Source organism: Saimiri boliviensis, chromosome 1 (genome assembly GCF_048565385.1).
Source record: "Saimiri boliviensis isolate mSaiBol1 chromosome 1, mSaiBol1.pri, whole genome shotgun sequence".
Taxonomy (NCBI): Eukaryota; Metazoa; Chordata; class Mammalia; order Primates; family Cebidae; genus Saimiri; species Saimiri boliviensis.
In genome coordinates, this window is record NC_133449.1 from 1,964,297 (window position 1) to 1,983,901 (window position 19,605).

Consider the following 19,605-nt stretch of genomic DNA (forward strand, 5'->3'; position numbering starts at 1 on the left):
CGGGAGGGTCCGGCTCCGTGGGGGAGGGGCTTCGGCTATTACTGAGACTCTCCACCGCTACAGAGGCAGGCTGCTGTTGCCGAGGCAACCTGTCACAACAGAGAGAATCCGCCATAACAGAGGCGGGGCCACCATTGCCCAGACAGTTCTAACTACGCCCATATAAAAAGGACTACAGGGAAGAGCTCAGGGCAGCTGGGCGGAGCCCACAGCAGCTCAGCAAAGCCCCTGCGGGCAGGCAGAGGCTAGGCCTGCCGCTGGCTGGGCGGGTCAGACCTGAAAGAAAAATCAAAAAAGGCAGTAGTGCAACGGAAACTCATAAAGCTCCAACTCCCTGGGACAGAGACAGACAACAGGTGGATAAACCCACAAAAATGGGAAGAAACCAGCGTAAAAAGGATGAAAACTCCCGAAACCAGAACACCTCTCCTACTAAAAGTGATCACAACTCCTCACCAGCAAGGGAACCAGACCGGATGGAGAAGGAGGGTGATGAAATGACAGAATCAGACTTCAGAAGGTGGGTAGTAAGAAACTACAATGAGCTAAAAGAACATGTTCTAACCCATCGCAAAGAAAACAGGAACCTTGAAAAAAGATTGGACGAACTGCTGACGAGAATGGACAGCATAGAGAGGAGTATAAGTGAATTGATGGAGCTGAAAAACGCAACACGAGAACTTCGTGAAGCATGCACAAGCTTCAACAGCCGAATTGACCAAGCAGAAGAAAGGATATCAGAGGTCGAAGATCAACTCAATGAAATAAAAAGAGAAGGCAAGAACAGAGAAAAAAGCGCAAAAAGGAATGAACAAAATCTTCAAGAAATGTGGGACTATGTGAAAAGACCTAATCTACGTCTGATAGGTGTACCTGAATGTGATGAAGAGAATGAATCCAAGCTGGAAAATACTCTTCAGGATATTATCCAGGAAAACTTCCCTAACCTAGCAAGGCAGACCAATATTCAAATCCAGGAAATACAGAGAACACCACAAAGATATTCCTCAAGAAGAGCAACCCCAAGGCACATAATCGTCAGATTCACCAGGGTTGAAATGAAAGAGAAAATGCTAAGGGCAGCCAGAGAGAAAGGTCGGGTTACCCACAAAGGGAAGCCCATTAGACTCACAGCAGATCTCTCAGCAGAAACCCTACAAGCCAGAAGAGATTGGGGGCCAATATTCAACATCCTCAAAGAAAAGAACTTTCAACCCAGAATCTCCTATCCAGCCAAACTAAGCTTCATAAGTGAAGGAAAAATAAAATCCTTTGTGAACAAGCAAGCACTCAGAGATTTCATCACCACCAAACCTGCTCTACAAGAACTCCTGAAAGAGGCTCTACACATATAAAGGAACAACCAGTACCAGCCACTCCAAAAACACACCAAATGATAAAAAAGCATCAACACAATCAAGAATCTGCATCAACTAACCAACAAAACAGCCAGGTAGCATCAAAATGACAGCATCAAATTCACACATAACAATACTATCCCTAAATGTCAATGGGCTAAATGCCCCAATCAAAAGACACAGACTGGCAAATTGGATAAAAAGCCAAAACCCATCAGTGTGCTGTATCCAGGAAACCCATCTTACATGCAAGGATACACAAAGACTCAAAATAAAGGGATGGAGGAAGATCTACCAAGACAGAACTCTCCACCCCAAATCCACAGAATATACATTCTTCTCAGCACCACATCACACCTACTCTAAAATTGACCACATGATTGGCAATAAATCACTCCTCAGCAAATGCAAAAGAACAGAAATCATAACAAACAGTCTCTCAGACCACAGTGCAATCGAGTTAGAACTCAGAATGCAGAAACTAACTCAGAACCACACAGCTTCATGGAAACTGAACAACTTGCTCTTGAATGTTGACTGGATAAACAATGAAATGAAGGCAGAAATAAAGATGTTCTTCGAAACCAATGAGAACGAAGACACAACATACCAGAATCTCTGGGACACATTTAAAGCAGTCTCTAGAGGAAAATATATAACAATGAGTGCCCACATGAGAAGAAAGGAGAGATCTAAAATTGACACCCTATCATCAAAATTGAAAGAGCTAGAGGAGCAAGATCAAAAAAACTCAAAACCTAGCAGAAGACAGGAAATAACTAAGATCAGAGCAGAACTGAAGGAAATAGAGACACAAAAAACTCTTCAAAAAATCAATAAATCCAGGCAAAAGCCAAAATAGACAAATGGGACCTAATCAAACTCCACAGCTTCTGCACGGCAAAAGAAACAGTCAGTAGAGTGAATCGGCAACCAACAGAATGGGAAAAAATTTTTGCAGTCTACCCATCTGACAAGGGGCTGATATCCAGAATTTACAAAGAACTAAAGCAGATCTACAAGAAAAAAACAAACAAGCCCATTCAAAAATGGGCGAAGGATATGAACAGATACTTTACAAAAGAAGACATACAGGAGGCCAACAAACATATGAAAAAATGCTCATCATCACTGGTCATCAGAGAAATGCAAATCAAAACCACATTGAGATACCATCTCACACCAGTTAGAATGGCGATCATTAAAAAATCGGGAAACAACAGATGCTGGAGAGGATGTGGAGAAATAGGAACACTTTTACACTGTTGGTGGGAATGTAAATTAATTCAACCATTGTGGAAGACAGTGTGGCGATTCCTCAAGGACCTAAAAATAGAAATCCCATTTGACCCAGCAATCCCATTACTGGGTATATATGCAAAGGATTATAAATCATTCTACTACAAGGACACGTGCACACGAATGTTCATTGCAGCACTGTTTACAATAGCAAAGACCTGGAACCAACCCAAATGCCCAACGATGATAGACTGGATAGGGAAAATGTGGTACATATACACCATGGAATACTATGCAGCCATCAAAAACGATGAGTTCACGTCCTTTGTAGGGACATGGATGAACCTGGAAACCATCATTCTCAGCAAACTGACACAAGAGCAGAAAATCAAACACCGTATATTCTCGCTCATAGGCGGGTGTTGAACAATGAGAACACATGGACACAGGGAGGGGAGCACTACACACTGGGGTCCGTTGGGGGAAAATGGGGGAGGGGCGGGGGGTGAGGAGGTGGGAAGAGAGCATGGGGAGAAATGACAGATACAGGTGAGGGGACGGAAGGCAGCAAAGCACACTGCCATGTGTGTACCTATGCAACAATCTTGCATGTTCATCACATGTACCCCCAAACCTAAAATGCAATAAAAAAATATATAAAAAAATAAAAAATAAAAAATAAAATAAAATAAAATAATTTTGAGATTCTGACCTTCATTATTGAATAAGTAAATAAGTAATAATATAGTCTTCTATTTTATACTTTGTAAAGCAAGTTTTAAATTAGATAAGTTTAGAAAGAAGAGCATACATGAAATATTATGAGAGCTATGGGGAAAACTTCAGCTATTAATAAGTAATAGTGTTTATTAGGCATACACCATTAACTAGAGAATCTGATAGGAGAATTTCTCCCACTTCTTATATGTGTTTCCTTCCTCAACTCCTTATTTCCTCTCTTAATTACCTAGCCTGCATCCCTCTTTTTCTCCTTCCCTCCTTCCTTCTCTCTCTTCTTCCCTTTCACCCTCCCACAGTCACAAACTGATGGACCAGCATGGCCATTTTGTCTACAGGTCACTCAGGTAAGTCCTCGTTAAACAGGAAGCCCTCTTCAAACACCCTCCTGTGGCCTGCCTCCCGCCTCCACCACCACCCGCTGTTCTGTTTCATTTTGTTTGTCTGCTGTCACTCCTCTCTGATCCCAAACATTTAGGTTGCGTAAGGTGTCTCTATATCATCAATAAACTCCACCGACGGAATTGTGTATCATGAGGGGAGAGGGTGGCAATGCACGGGGTTCAGAGTCAGAATTCAAATCCAGAGCTGTCATCACTGGCTGCCACCTTGGTCAAGTTATGTGAGCTATGGATCCTCAGTCTCCTCATTTGTAAAACTGCGTGAATAATCCCTTTCTACCTGAACCAAAGGGCCGGTGAGGATACATTAGATTAGTTATTGGAAAGCACTCTTCACTTTTCTTTTAAACTTTCTTTTTTGAATATGAGATACATTTACATTATTCAAAAATAAAGAAACAAATGAATAAATGAATGGACAAGAACAATGAAAACATTGCCCTCTCAACCTGAGGTTTCCTTTAGTAACCCCACATACAAACATTTCTTTTAGTTGTCTATCCGTCTAGCTTTTTTATGCAAATACAAGCAAATGTGTGTGTGTGCGTCTGTGTGTGTGAAGTCATAGTTTCGCTTCTCTTCTGCATCTTGCTTTTTTCTTTAACAAAATATTCTTAAAACCTCTCTGCATGGGTTCAGAGCGCCTCTTCATTTCTTATATAGCCGCATAGGAAGTGAAGGCACTTTGATTTGAATAGCATAACACAGATGTAAATCAGATCGCTTCTGCCTTCCTCTTGTATGGCGAAGCAAGTGTGCCTTGGGTTCTTTGTGAATCATAATGAGGGTAACCAGGGTTTAAAGGGCCAGCACTGACTTGCCAGCCTCTGCACTGCAGGCTTTTCAAGCACTGGTTTATGGAATCCTCAACGACCCTATGACGTGAGGAACATTTCCACTGTTTTACAGATGAAAACCCCAGGATTTGAGGGGTTGAGTGTAAAATTTGTTGATGTTTTCCAAGCTGTACTGTGAAGCCTTTGCTCTCTTCTTCCCTGCTGGGCATAATGATGTCCGAATCCCACCTTGATCTGCGCAGCGTTGCTGCCTGTAAGCCCATCACACACACCTTTGTCTTCAAACCAAATACCCTGTCCTCCTGGGGACCCCCAACAACTCCTCCTGGACTCTGTCAATAGCCCCCTACCCCCAGGCACTGGTGTTAGCTCCTCCAATCCACACTCCACACTGGAAAATCAGACCCTGTCTCCTCTTTGCTTAAACTCATCCATGGACTCTCACCATCTACAGAGCTTAACCTAAACACACCATTCCCACCCTGCCTTCCCTCCGGCTTCCTGCTCCCAAACCTCTGGCCTTTCCTGATGCTGGTCCCATGTCTGAACTGTCCTTGTCTAAGTCAGAAGGTGTCCTTGGAGCCAGCTGGGGAGGAGACTCTCCAGCCCTCCGTTCCTTCTCTAGAACACTCGCATTCTCGCCTTTGGAGCGGCGCCATCCTCATGACTTTGCGGCTCCTCCTCCGGGTGTTCTGTTGTTGTGGTTGTTATTGTGCCCCCACCCTTATTAAATGGCTCAGCAAGCACAGCTTTTCTGCAGAATTCTCCGATTCCATTTTTATATAACATCTCATGTCATAGTTGACTCAAACATACGTTATGTAAATGTGCAGAAGAATATATCCCTGTGTACGGATGGGACATTTGAGATAATTCACTTAACAAAGCATTTTATCTTAAAAAGTAGGCATTTACTTCATTTAGATGTGGGCTATTCTATCCCTTCGCTTGCACCCACAAATGACAACAAATAAGCATGTCAAATAAGCAGGTGACCTCACATGAGTGGCACTGGTGTGCGTAGACTGGTGAGGCGCATGTGGACCTATGAGCGACTCTGCAGAACGGTGTGGGCTCGGCAGGAAGAGGAAGCACGGGCATCCCAGAGGCGCCGGTCAGAGGGATGTGCGGCAAAAACGATGGAAGGTTGCGTGATGAGTGTGTGCACCGTATTTCATTGAAAAGAGCAGTACGCGAGCATGCTAGGAAGTCAAGGGCCAAGTCAGAGCCGAACACGAAACGTCATTCCTTCCACTACTTTTGACCTTCCGTTAAAAGCGCTCATTAGGTGTGTTGCGGCGCAGGCGGAAAGTTCTGGCTCTGCTTTCACACTTCATAACACTTACTGCAGGTTCTAAATTGTGAGCAAATAAAAACAAGGCTTTACCCGGGAAGATAACGGACTCACCCATGCTGAGCCTGATAATTTTGGGATGCCTACACAGTAGACATGCCAAGCGATATGCAGAAAGCCAGGAGCACGAATAAGCCACACTCTGCCCTCAGGGCCCCAAGCTCTCCAGCCGCTTCCGGTGACCCCGAGTGCTTTGGATAAAAGACGCTGGTGGGGACAGTGGTCAGCCCTGAGCCTGTTTCACTCCAGAGCCAGAATCAGCATTCCAGCTTGGTTGTGCCTCTGCTACCTGAGAGCAACTCTCCTTTTTCCAGGAGTTTTTACTCCAAGAAATGATGGAGGCCAGACCCACCCCAAACCTTTCTAATGCTCAGCCCCAAGGCCCTAGAGAAGGTGACACAGTTGGTGATGTCTTCACTTGGGCAGCTGCCATCTGGAGGGGAAGCAGGTACTTCTGTCCATGTCTCCTTTCAAAATCCATACAGCTCTGGGAAATTCTAAAACATCTTCTGTGTTTCAAGGACAAAATCCAGTGTTTCAGACACTTACAACATGTAATCCTGGTAACAGTTCTGTGAAGAAGAAATTCTTAGGGCCATTTTACTGACGGTGAAACAGGCTCGGGTTCAAGGAGCCGAGTAACTTCTCTGCAGATGCTGGGGAAGAATTAGGATTTGTTCTCTAGTCTGACATCCTATAACATTTTAGGAAATTTCTGCTGGACACTGAACTGTTCCTGGGCCTAGCAGACTTTCCTCTCCCAGCTCGTTGGGCAATGCAGTAGGAGCGTGCATTGCAGGCTGTGTTTCTGCCGCTTCTCTCTCCATCACCTCTTTTGACTTATTCTGCAGTAACGTATTACCACGTAGATTACTGTCTTAAAGACACCCAGATTCTAGCAAGTCCTCTCCGTGGAAAATGTCAGCTAATACTCTGTTTTGGCTAAATGACGTATGATACACATTCACATTCTAATATGATTTTTCAAAGTCTGAGGCAAACGTAAGGAGCCTTTAAAAAAATTGATGGCATATTAAGGTCTTTTTCAGCATTCACCTTTTCATCAAGCTGGTGGTGTCCAGTCCTCTGCAACTGGAAATCGCTCTCTTTTATGGTTGGTATTTTATTCTCCACGTTCTCTCTGTTTTTAAAAATCCGTATGTTTATGTTTTTGTCTTATATTTGCAGAGGGTTTGGGGGGAACAGGCTGAGTGGAATCCCACCTCACTCAGTTGTGTGGTCTGCCCCACAGACTGCTGACCGGCATCACTCAGCCTTCCAGGAAGACGCTTCCCTCGGCATATGTGCTCTTTTACAGACAGAACTCCCTCTGTATCCAGGCGTGGAAATACCCCTTCCGGTTGGATTTAGTGTGCTGTCACATCCCACACAGTTTTCGGGATGATATTTCTAGTCAGACAGGGTGATATAGCCACAGACGCACTGGAAACATTTTCTCCTCTTGAAATCTTAGGAGTCTCTTGAATTCTGCCCCAGCCTTCACAGAGGTGACAACCTTGCTGTCTTCCCCCTGCTTTCAGACTTTGTGGAAGTTTCTGCTAGCTCACGCTGGGTACCTCGCCCAGGCATCAGCACAGGGCTTGCCTGTGAGCAGCAGATCTACAGACGGTAACTTCAGACTGCCGTGCTAGTTTGCAAGGGTCTGCTCGCCCAGGGAGGAGTTAGCAGCCATCTCTCTTCCAGAAGTGACTGTGGCTATTTCAGAACTGGGAACTTAGGCCTTCCCCATGGGATGATGAAATCAAGCCCACGGGCCAAGTCTATTCTCTGCTGATGCTGCAAATAAAGTTTTATTGGCAGACAGCCATGCCAATTGCTCACTGTGGCCTCTGGCTCATTTCAGACAGCGTGGCAGTGGTGAGCAGTGCACAGAGACAAATCCTTCCACAGAGTCTAATATTTTATCTGGCTCTACAAAAGGCGTTGGCCCACCAGGTCTATGCAACACGATGATTTACAAATTGTCATTTTATAGCTTACTATGTGAAGACATAGTCTCCTTAATATAGCAATGTATCACCGTTTTATAATGCTGAATCTACTTATTTCAATGTGCTGTTTTACATATATTACATTTATCACCCATTTACTAAAGTACTTATGGCATACACACAGAAACTAGATATTGACCATCCCCTGAGAGTCAAATACTAATCTTTAAAAAATGAGAACATGGATAAAGCATTCCAGAAATAAGAGGGTCTGTGTCTGCATCCTCCACAGTGTGTGGCTGTCAGGGTGGCGTCCATGTACTGTTGCCACAGCTCTGAAAGCGGACACGATTGGTGAGGACCGATGAGGACAGAACTGAAGACAGCGAGGACTGAATGGAACGACCCACGTGAGACACAAGCACTGTGTGTACATCCTGCTCTTATTATCATCTAATTGGATCTGGAGGCTCCGGAGATCTGTGGGTGACAAGCTCGTCTTACACCCAGAAAGGTCTGCTCATGCGGGGCCTGGCTGGAGGGATCCCGGCGGACACTCCCCTAAGCATGGCAGACTCCAGGGTAAAGCCGGAAGGGATTCCGGCTGCTGGAACCTCGAGATCTCTTTTTACCCTGACTAAGTCCAATTTGCTCTCCCGTTCCAAAAATGGACACCTCTCAAAATCAAAGGGAATGCCTCAGCCGAGAACCTGACTGAAAGCCAAGTATAAACATGGATGCTTCTTTCAAAAGCAGCGCACTCTTTTTCCTTGTTGCTTCATTTAGCTCCTGGTGAGATTTGTATTTGAATGCTTTATATCAAACCACATTGAGCATCCTCGTTTAAATGTGAGTGTCTAACTCAATGCCAGAATGTCAATTCAACAAAGCCGCACATAAACATGACACCCTTACAAAATATTTCATTAAACGTCCTTAACTTATTACTAAATTCAATGAGATGAGATAAAATAAGGCAGCCTAGATGTATGAAACACCTACAGTTCAGAAACTTTAACTGCTTCTGAAGCCAAGTATTCGTGAATGCTCCATGTGAATAGATTCTTTTGTTTTTTGTTGTTTTTTTAACCTCAGGGAAATGTGCGATTAAACATAATGCCTTCCCCAAACCGAACCAATGAGTGCAGTGAGTTTCTTCAGGGAAAATGAATAGGGTAGAGACGAGAAAATAATTAGAACAACTGTGACCTATTACCACAGTTCATAAAGCTCTTAAAGCTGGCAGCGCCCACCAGCTTGCAGCATATGGAAGACAATCCCAGCCTCTAATTTCTGTGTGTGGTAAGTAGTTCTATTATCAGACAGGCAAATGGGGCAGTCGGCAGACCAATAAATCACAATTGCACAGTGAACCTTAGCATGCGCCACAGCTTCCCTTGCAGAGCATGCTGAGAAATTGCCATTTTTACCAGAATTTTCTCCTTTTCTTTATCAGAGTTACATACATAAAAGTACTTCTAAATGCGAGTATTGAGAAGAGAATACCAGAGTTTCCGTTCCATTCGCTCATTCAGAACCAGAGACTTTGCAGTGCCTGAGATTTGGACCATATTTCAGTCTTGTCCACCTCCAGCCCTAACCATGAGTGCTGTGAGGTAGCAGCCACTGGGTGTGTGCCAACCTCATCCAACCCCAGCCCTCCAAATCAGATCCCACGTGCTTTACCAACCAGTTCCTTCCGCTGCAAGTGTAGCTGCTGCATGCAGTGATTCCACATGAACCACTTCCACGCGAGGGTCACGGGCACCATTCCCTCCCACTGGCCACCCCGAGGCATCCTCTCAGCACCCACGAGGATCCTCACATCACCCCTGCCCTATATAACTTCAGCAGTGAGAACAAGCTATGCCTCATCTAATTCAACTGCAAAGGGCTCTTTTTGGCACGAATTGTCTCTTTGGAGAGGATGCGCAATGCACCTTTAACTGCCTCCCAGAAGCCATGAAACACCAGGCAGCTAAGATGAAAGTATTTACTCAAAGCAGCAAATGGGACAAGCACCAGAGGAGGGGCTGCCTGCAGCAATCCCGGAGCCCGTGCGGGGCAGACGTACCTGCACTCCTTCCGCGCTGGGCGGGTGATCTCGGGGCCTGATACTCTTCTGCCGTCGACCGGGGTTTCAAGATGCCCACTGGACAGGAATCACCAATTCTCCTCTGAGTTCATTTTCTAAAGGAGAGAGTGATAACACAAAATACCATGAGGAAGGTACGCCCCCCTGTGCCCTGAGGCCCACAACAGCTGCATTTCAAGATAGGTAACTGCACCTGGCGAAGATGTGTAAGTAATTTTACTCAGAAACCTTGCTATAAACTCTAATGATGGCTAAGTAGACGTACTTTTTAAACATGTAGTTAATTTACTTTGAAATCCAAGATATTGAACAATTTCAAAGACATAGCTAGGTTTGAGTAAAACCAAATGCACTTAATATTTAGGATGACCCATTACCAGCCCATTTCTTAGACTCCTGCCTTCTTTAACACTTTGATGTAATTAGAAAACAATTTAATAAGGGAGAAAGATTTTTGGAAATAATGGAATTTCATTCATAGGAAAATATGGTTTCCTGACGACAAGGCCATTTCCAAATGTCAGCTCAATTTTATCTTACTGTAACAACGACAAAAGAAATTACCTTCATTAATGCAAACATAGAAATTATTAACTATCAAGTTTTTCTGCAGTGTTATCTCAGCATTAGAAACCATTGACTGTTCCCATTTGAAGAGGAAATACCTATATTATTTCAAAGTCTTCTATCAAAGGCAGAATTTGTTTTATTAAACAAAACAGTGAGCTAGAAAATCAGAAAGCGAGAGGGTGATGCTTCAGTTGGGACACCATTGTTCCTGGTGCAAACCTCCAAATTCTGAGAGGCTCACAAAGTGTGTCTGTGGCAATACAGATGAGTGTTAATGTGCCTCCGAGAAGTGTGTCAGGGGAACGCAGAGACCCTCAGGGACGCCCCACGCTGTTTATGACCAGTTCGATGAGGCAGCATTACCATAAATCCTCTCACAGACACTGTACTTCCTGCCGGTGATAAAGATGATAGCCAGAGTGCTTAGCAAGGGGGACTTGAAACAAGATAACACAAGATTTCCTCGGAAATGCAAAGGCAGCCGATAAAACGCAACCATAACGATTATTATTATTTCCGCTAATAAGAATTTACTAAAACAAACACACAAAGGACAAAGTAATTCCTAAATAGATACATGGGACTAGAAAGGTTTTACAATTATCTTGAAAAATCAAGGTTCAAAACTTGAATGAGAGTTAGTGTGTTTGTTTTGCTGCAACGTCTACAGTCATCAGTTCGGAGTTATTTTGTAACACTTAAAAATAAACTTAGCTTTTAATATACATTATAATTTGGGATTTTATTTATAGCAATGTGCAACCATTGACACTGGAAAATCTCGATGACAATGGTGTGTTTTATGACTTTTTCTCAACACCCACATAGTATGAATGTGGGGGATTCTTGCATTTTCTTCCTCAGGCAAATGCCCCCTGAAACATTTTTGCATCAGATATACCACCTTGAAATCATCTACAAATCACCCAGATTCAGGAGCATTCACCCCTGACAAACAATACCTTCTTCTTCCTCAGGTTTGCACTCTGATCATTAATGCTCAGAATTCAGCCCCATGTCCTGTGAGGCAGAGACAGACGTGAGGGCACACATGGAGAGCCCTCCCAGACAGCACAGTCTGATGAAGACGAATGTGTGCTCAGCGATACTCAGTGCGATGTGCCCTCCTTCATTTTAACTTTTTGAACTGGGTACCTACTTCCTCAGTAAGATTATATGAAGGCAACTAGTATATAAACTTGACATTATTCATATTGAAATCATATTATGATTTAAAAATATATTCTTTTCATCAAGTGTTATTGATTGTATGAACCGTCACTACTGCTGGGTGAGCAAGGCCCATCACAGCCAATCTTGGGATGAACATTTGTTGAGTGAATAAAACTCTGAAATTCAGGTTCTGTATCTGACAATAGCAGGGCTGGGCTAAAAGTTTAAACACTTTTTTTTTTTTAAGCACCAAATGCTTTAGGCAAGAATCCCACTGCTGTGACTCTGGATACGAATCGTCAGGCAGCAAGCACGCCGTGTGTTCGAGGAGTGTGGTGCGCTCCCCGTGAGGCTCATCCAGACCTTCTTTCTATGTCTGTTGTATATTCAATGTGAATTTGTAGCTGAGTCTTGGCTCAGTGGTTCTGGGAATTACTGTGCAAATGTCCTTCTCTCTGAGAAGCGCCTCCACAGTGGGATACTCCTGAGGGAAGGAAGGACCAGGCTCATCTTCCTCCACCCTCTCTTGCCAGGGAGGTGCTCACCACCCCTGTGGGACGCAGATGGAAAGCAGCAGCTCCTGGTGACTTTTTCTGCAGGTACCAGCACCCTGAGGTGTGCATATTCATTCCTGCCATCACTGCTTTTCTAAGATTTCTTGTCAAGAAGACCTTTTGTTTAGCTAAGTGTTGCCAAAATGGCAGTGCCTCTGCCTGCCTGGTAACCCAAATCATACCTGCAGAATTCGCTACCGGTGGAAACGGGTCATGCTGTTTGTTTTCCACCCTAGAAGTTCTGTGTGAGACTGGTTAGAAGATGAGAGCTGCATGTTGATAGTGCTTCTTTCTCAGACATGTAACACTGAGCAGCAAGAACCAGACAAAATTGCCCGACAAAAAGTCCACCCCCGACAGCACTGTAAGGAGAAGGTGAAACCTTCCTCAGTGAATGGAATCCATCTCAGAGGAGCTTCCAACAGGCGTGTAAGGACTCCCGGGCCTGGTTTTGCACACTTTCCCGGCCCCTTGCCTCGATACTGTCTGAACAGGAAAACTGCTTTAAGAAGGTTTTCTGTGTCCTTCAGCAATCAAATTTGGGATCCATCATGGCCGCAGAGGACAGCGCATTGCAGCAGATGGGCGGGCAGGCAGTCCTGGCCACCTGTCCCCATTGTGGCTGGCAGGTGCGTCTCCAGCTCCTTCTCCTGTTTCTGTTGTTCGTCTCAACCTACCAACAGCCATACTCTCTCCTTGCTCAGGGGCTGGGTTCAGAGGAATAAGCCGCCTGCACTGTAGCACACACAGAAGGCTCGCCACTAGTCTATCCTGGCTGAATAAGGGGCTCGTTTCCTTTGTACCAAGTGAGACGTATCTCAGCTCACCACGCTGATCACAGCCTTTGTGTTAGGATGTGCTCGCGAGAGTCACTCAGCTTCTAGCTGGAGATGAGATTTAGAATACGTCCACTTTCAGTTTTTGAGAGAAAAGAAAGAAATAGTAAGGAATGGGGACATCTTAAAAAGAAAAAATAGAACACCAGGAAAACAACGTACCTCCAGGTTTAAAATCGCCCTTCTCGCATTTGAACACTCACATGCCCTTTGCATGCTTTAAGCCTAGGTGAATTACATATTTGTGGGATGACTTCAATTATTTGGAATATTTGAATGTATTTTGGCAATTAAAAAGGTTCCGGCCTACCTCCCATGCATGGACGTTCCCATCTCAGATTTTCCCATACTCACCTATGCAATATCAATATTTAGAATATAATTTTTTTTTGAGATAGAGTTTTGCTCTTCACCCAGGCTGGAGTGCAATGGGGTGATCTTGGCTCACTGCAACCTCTGCCTCCTGGGTTCAAGTGATTCTCCTGCCTTAGCCTCCCTAGTAGCTGAAACTACAGGCGCCCACCATCACTCCCAGCTAATTTTTGTATTTTTAGTAGAGATGGGGTTTTACCATGTGGGCCAGGCTGGTCTTGAACTCCTAACCTTAAGCGATCCACCTGCCTCAGCCTCCCAAAGTGCTGGGATTACAGAAGTGAACCACCACGCCTGGCCTAGAACATAACCGTAATCTCAATTTCTAAGTAAGAGACTACTGATTCCAACATGTCAACTAACCACATAAAAGGACACCAGCAAATGCAGTTTGTAACCTGGAAGTATTTACAGATAAAGACATCATACAAATAATCTATCCTCTAATTTAGAAGCCATCCTTAAACTTAGACATGTACCTAAAGCCGCAATTGCATTGTTTCTCAAAACCAACACTGAAGTGGAAACAGGTTTGTTTCCCGCCGAGGCTTAGAGCGGGCCAGTAGCACTCCCATGGCTGAGGAAGGGGATGGCGGCTTCCCCGTCTGCTCTGCTGCGTAGTGGGGGCGAAGTTGTCCTCAACAGGACTCTCAGGCAGGTTTGCGTGGGTGTAAATGGAGCAACCTGCTGTGTCGACAGTTTGGCAGTGTGAATGAGAATGTTCAGTGTGCCGATGCTAGCCTGACAATTCCAGTTCCCGGTATCTACAAAATATATATTTAGTCACACATATGCATCGATACCTGCATAAAATGTTTCAGTGCAATACTGTATATAATCAAAACTCCTCAGTGATAAAATGGTTAGCTTATTTGTGGTAAATAAACAAGCGAGGACTGTCCTATAAGCACTGGCAAGGCAGAAGCTGCATGATGTGTGGCAAAGTGATTAGAGAAGGTGCAGAGAAGCAGGCAGCGTCACCTGTTCACACACAGCAAACATGAACCAGGGCGTATCCGTCTGTTCTCGCACTGCTAGAAAGAACTGCCTGAGACGAGGCAATTGACAAAGGAAAGAGGTTTAACGGATTCACAGTTCCACAGGACTGGGAAAGCCTCAGGAAACTTACAGTCATGGCAAAGGCGAAGCAGGCACCACATCTTACATGGAGGCAGGTGAAAGAGAGAATTTGGGAGAATGCAGGGAAAAGCGCCTTATAAAACCATCAGGTCTTGTGAGAACTCACTCGTGATCAGGAGAACAGCATGAGGGAGGCCACGCCCACGAGCCGATCGCCTCCCAGCAGGCTCCTCCCTCAACAGCTGGGGCTTACAATTCACAATGAGAGTTGGGTGGGGACACTCAGCCTAGCCATACAATTGGGGCATGTCTTTCACCGACATGTGCGCGTGTGTAAACACAGGATGCCACAGTGTGCACACACACCCAGGGGATAGCTGAGATGACCCTGGAGACGGGAGGGGGCTGTGACAAATAAGGGCTTTCACTTTTAACTGCAAATACTTCTCATTATTTATTTCATAAGAATGAATACAGTTTACTTATGAATAGATAAAAATATTTATTTTATATAGTGTAATAATTTTATTGCTGAAGAAAACTCATGTAATGTTTATATAACAAAATAAACTGAGAAATTTAATGATTTATCTATTAGTATTTTCAAAAGACGTGTTATCAATTACTGTAAAAAATGACTAATAAATTTAGGTTAGAAGTTTACCCTTCCAAAGTCATGTAATAGCTGCAAGCAACTTGTGCTCCCCAGACACCCAAGCCATTTGCTGCCCTACAGTGCAGCTTAAGATGGGCCCTGGGAGGCACTGGCTGCCTACACACCACTGACCAATGCAGCAAGGACCTCACATTTGTGCCTGATGAGATCATTCTAGCTCGTTAGAAAACATTCTTCCACGTGAAGCAAAATGACATCGAAGAGCAAGGAAAAATGGAGGCAATTAGAACAGAGGATGTCCAGGGCTGTGCCAGAACAGAGGGCGTTGCCTGGAACCCTCGCCCTCCTTCTTCTGCAAGCCGGCGCTGATGAGGTGGGCCTTTGGGGCTCTCTCTGTCCCCTGGGGTCTGCTGTGAGCCTGCAGTCCACTCATGGACAGTGAGGACTCGTCACCAAGGCAGTTCCAGCAGAAAACACACACGGTAGAACAGCTTTTGGCATCGCTGAATATCAGCAGTGAAAGCAACTGTAAGGAGAGCGTAGCCTGCCTCTTCACTTTTAGATTCGGCCCCTGAAGTTCGGAAACCATAAAGAGCCTGCCCGAGACCATAAGAAAAGCGAGCGGAAGGCCCAGCGCGAGGCTGCAGCTGTGCGGTCCCCTGCATGCCTTCCTCCAACAAAGTCAAAACTAGCTTAAGGAAATCTAAGAATTCATTTCAGTGAATGTTATTAATAACAACAAGCTGAAGTCTCCAGGGCACATGGGAGACGTTTCATGGGGCATAGAGAAGGTGAGGAGTAGCATGAACCAAGGAGCGGTAGCTGGGTTCTGCCATTCACATGTCACAGGTAACACCTGCTCTGGGAGCCCTTGAGTGTAGGAACCGGAGGGTTCCCACAATACCCCCCACACACCCCTGCCCAGCAGCTGTCGGACACGGCTCAGGAAGCGGCTCATCCATGCACGGAGCTTTCACACTTCTGGTGCCCTCTGATTTTGGAGAACCCAATGGTTCTGCATCTCACTGAATCCAAAGCTTCCCAAGAGGCAAACGCCCAAATAAGTCCCCATCAGAGGACTCAGGTGAGGTCGGCCTTCCTTTCTTTCCTGGGAAGCCCTTAGGCTCAGATGCAAATGAGTTCTGAGTTAGCTTAGCTCAGTTCACTTCACCCTCCCTGGCAGCACCCCCAAACCTGTTCCTCCTTGCCTCATGCTGAGAGTGGAATCTCTCAGAACATGTGTCTGTTCTGGATGCCTCTGACCATGAATAAACCAGCACAACGATCATGATTTTTATCATGATCCTTATAACTATTATCATTATCATGATGGCAACTTACATGTGTATCCCAGCTTAAAGTTATTTCACACGCAAACACACATGTAAAGGAGGTAGAATTATGCCTGTTTTACAGACGAGGAATCCGACGTTGCTGCACTACTTGAGTGAGTGAGGAACAGTCGGAATCAGAGCCGGAACTCAAAGCACACACTCTGGCCTGTGTCCCAGGCCCCCCGAAGCTCAGCGACATGGTATTTCTTAATAGGCCCCCCAAAGCTCGGCGACATGGTATTTCTGAATTCTTAAGACTTACCACCGCCTTGCGTGTCCTTTAGTTTAAGCAATTTCTTCCTCTCCAAGTCTCTCAAATAGGAACTATGCTTCCTGGCTGGTTCACACCCTTCCTCTCTCCATGCACACCTCAGAGATTTTTCAGCCTTCACACCACATCCACCATTTCTTTACTCAGAGACTTTCAGACCATTCCAGCCTCAGGAGGAGGCTGTCACCTCTGACTGGCGAACGTGGTCATCCTCTTGCTGGCCCATTCAGACACTCGCACACTGACTCACACAGCCAGCCAGTTCCGCTGTTTGCTCACTTCTGCTAATGCTACTGCTGTTATGAAAGATATTAAGGTGCTTGAAGATGGGGATTGCCCCTGTTCATTTTTGTGTTACCGGGGGCCAGAGGAGAGAGAATCCATCAAGCGAATGAATTGAATAACAATAATAATGAAGTAGAGCTCATGTCAGCCTCCTTCCCAGCCCCCTAAGGAACTCATGGTTTCTTGAGAGTAAGAAAATGTTTATTAACCGGTGAATTCTTCAGTTATCTAGCATAGGCCTTAGCACATAATGTGTACTCTCAAACAATTGCTGATCAAGTGGGAAAAATATAAGCTCTTAGAAAAAAAAAACAAAAAACCAATGACCTGTATCAGGAAAGAGGCGGAGAGGGCATGGAGCCATTTGAATGAGTGGCGCTACCTTAGGAGTGACTGCAAGTGGCAGACAGACAGCTCCACGTGGGCGTGCGTACGCTGTGCCTGAAGGCACGCCTGTGTGTCTGTGTACCTGTGTGTGCACCTGCATCTGTACCTGTGTGTGTACTTGTGTGTGCACCTGCATCTGTACCTGTGTGTGCCTGTGTGTGCCTGTGTGTGTGCCTGTGTATGCACCTGTGTGTCAACATGTAGCTGTACCTGTGTGCCTGTGTACCTGTGTGTATACCTGTGTGTGCCAGTGTGTGAACATGTTTCTGTACCTGTGTGTGCCTGCATGTGTATATGTGTGTACCTGTGTGTGAGCATGTATCTGTAGCTGTGTGTGCCTGTGTGTATACCTGTATATGCCTGTGTGCACCTGTATCTGTGCCTGTGTGTGCCTGTGTATGTATCTGTGTGTACCCGTGTGTCTGTGTATGTACCTGTGTGTACCTGTGAGTGAACATGCATCTGTACCTGTGTGTGCCTGTATGTGTATCTGTGTGCATGCCTGTGTGTACCTGTGCGCATGCACCTGTCTGTGTGCCTTTGTGTACCTGTGTGTCTGTGAAGTGAGACTGAAAACACTCATGACGGTCTACTTGGCTCTCTGTTGTCTCTGAGACACAGAAACTTTATGAATGAAATCATGTTACTGATTGCTAGCTGAACTCTCCTCAATTTTCAGAGAATCCTTGGGAAGAAAATCAGAATTCCAACAGCAAGCCCCCTTCTTAGAATATATAGAAATTACTGTCTGTCTGAGGCTGTGAATGCAGAGTGTGACTTAAACATGCTGCGAGTTAATTTAAAGCAAGTCCACACATTTCAACTCGAAAACCCTAATGGTAGGGGCATGAGTGTACTTAGGATCCTTCATCAGTGACAGAGGCAGCCATGTGGAAGTGCCCCGTCTTCCTGAATGCAGTGCCGAGGGCCGAGGGCCGGGGGCTGCTCCCCTGCTCTCTAAACTTGCAGCCTTTTCCTTCACTCCACAGCCGCAGGAGGGTGCACGCTGAGAAGTGAGATTCTTCTGCATAAATACGCCCTCCCCCTAACTGCTTCCCAGCGAGAGAAAACGCACTTTCCAAGTTCCAGCACTTCCATGCTCATTATTTCATCTGAACCTCAAAACAAGCCTGGGAACCGGCAAGTGAGATAGTATTAGCTCGATTTTCAGAGAGAGACAGTGTCAGAAGGTGGTATGCCTGAGGTCACAGAGCTGAGATGGGGATCCAGGTCTCCGGGCTGGACACTGACAGGTTTCCACCGTGGCGGTCACCTCCCAAGTCCTTCATGTGACAAGCTTTCAGAGAAAACCGTACGGCACGCCACACGCTGACCGCACTATGCCTTGGAACTGTGGGCATGGACAGGCAGCCTCCCGCTTGTGGGATCTGATTTTGGTGGCTTAGGAAGGGCCTGTCCTCCAGACTGTTAGACCAGTGCCCATGCCAACCAGTGAAGCCCTTACGTTAGAAATCCATTTTTTAAGCATTATTTTTTAAGACTTTATAAGTACAACTGATTCTGGGCTAGCTGATATTTTGAGTCACTATTGATTCCAAAGATATGAATTTTCCATGGATCAAGGACGAGGTGTGCATGAGTGTGGCCGGCGTCTCTCCTCATTCTGTGACCCCCTCTCACACCCCTGCACCCACACGCCGGCGTCCATCCTCATTCTGTGACCCCCTCTCACACCCCTGCACCCACACGCCGGCGTCTATCCTCATTCTGTGACCCCCTCTCACACCCCTGCACCCACACGCCGGCGTCCTTCCTCATTCTCTGACCCCCTCTCACACCCCTGCACCCACATGCCAGAGTCCATCCTCATTCTCTGACCCTCTCTCACACCCCTGCACCCACACGCCAGCGTCCATCCTCATTCTCTGACCCTCTCTCACACCCCTGCACCCACACGCCGGCGTCCATCCTCATTCTCTGACCCTCTCTCACACCCCTGCACCCACACACACTCTTTCTCTCATTTTCAGTCTCTGTGTCACAAGGAAGAAAGCATTTCCCTGGGTTTGGGCAGAGGATGTAGGGAGGGCTGGAGGCTTAGAGGCAAACGTTGCCCAGGCTTATTACAGCACAGCATGCGCTTTGCAGCCTACCAGAAGGGCATGCTCTGTTTTTCATTTGGCCACTGTTTGTTGTGGATCACTCCCTTTGGATCTGGGGAAGGAGGAGTGG

The 19,605-nt window shown here is 45.7% G+C and overlaps 1 protein-coding gene across 15 annotated transcripts in view; it reads right to left on the reverse strand.

Annotated features, from left to right (window-relative positions):
• The window catches only part of MYT1L (myelin transcription factor 1 like), a 548,393-nt gene that overhangs the window by 380,848 nt on the left and 147,940 nt on the right, over window positions 1–19,605 (reverse strand). For all 15 annotated transcript variants that reach the window (XM_039461349.2, XM_039461322.2, XM_074393446.1 and 12 more), the window contains one exon: window positions 9,914–10,029. The gene's annotated coding sequence lies outside the window, so the exon portion shown is untranslated. The remainder of the gene's footprint in view (window positions 1–9,913; window positions 10,030–19,605) is intronic.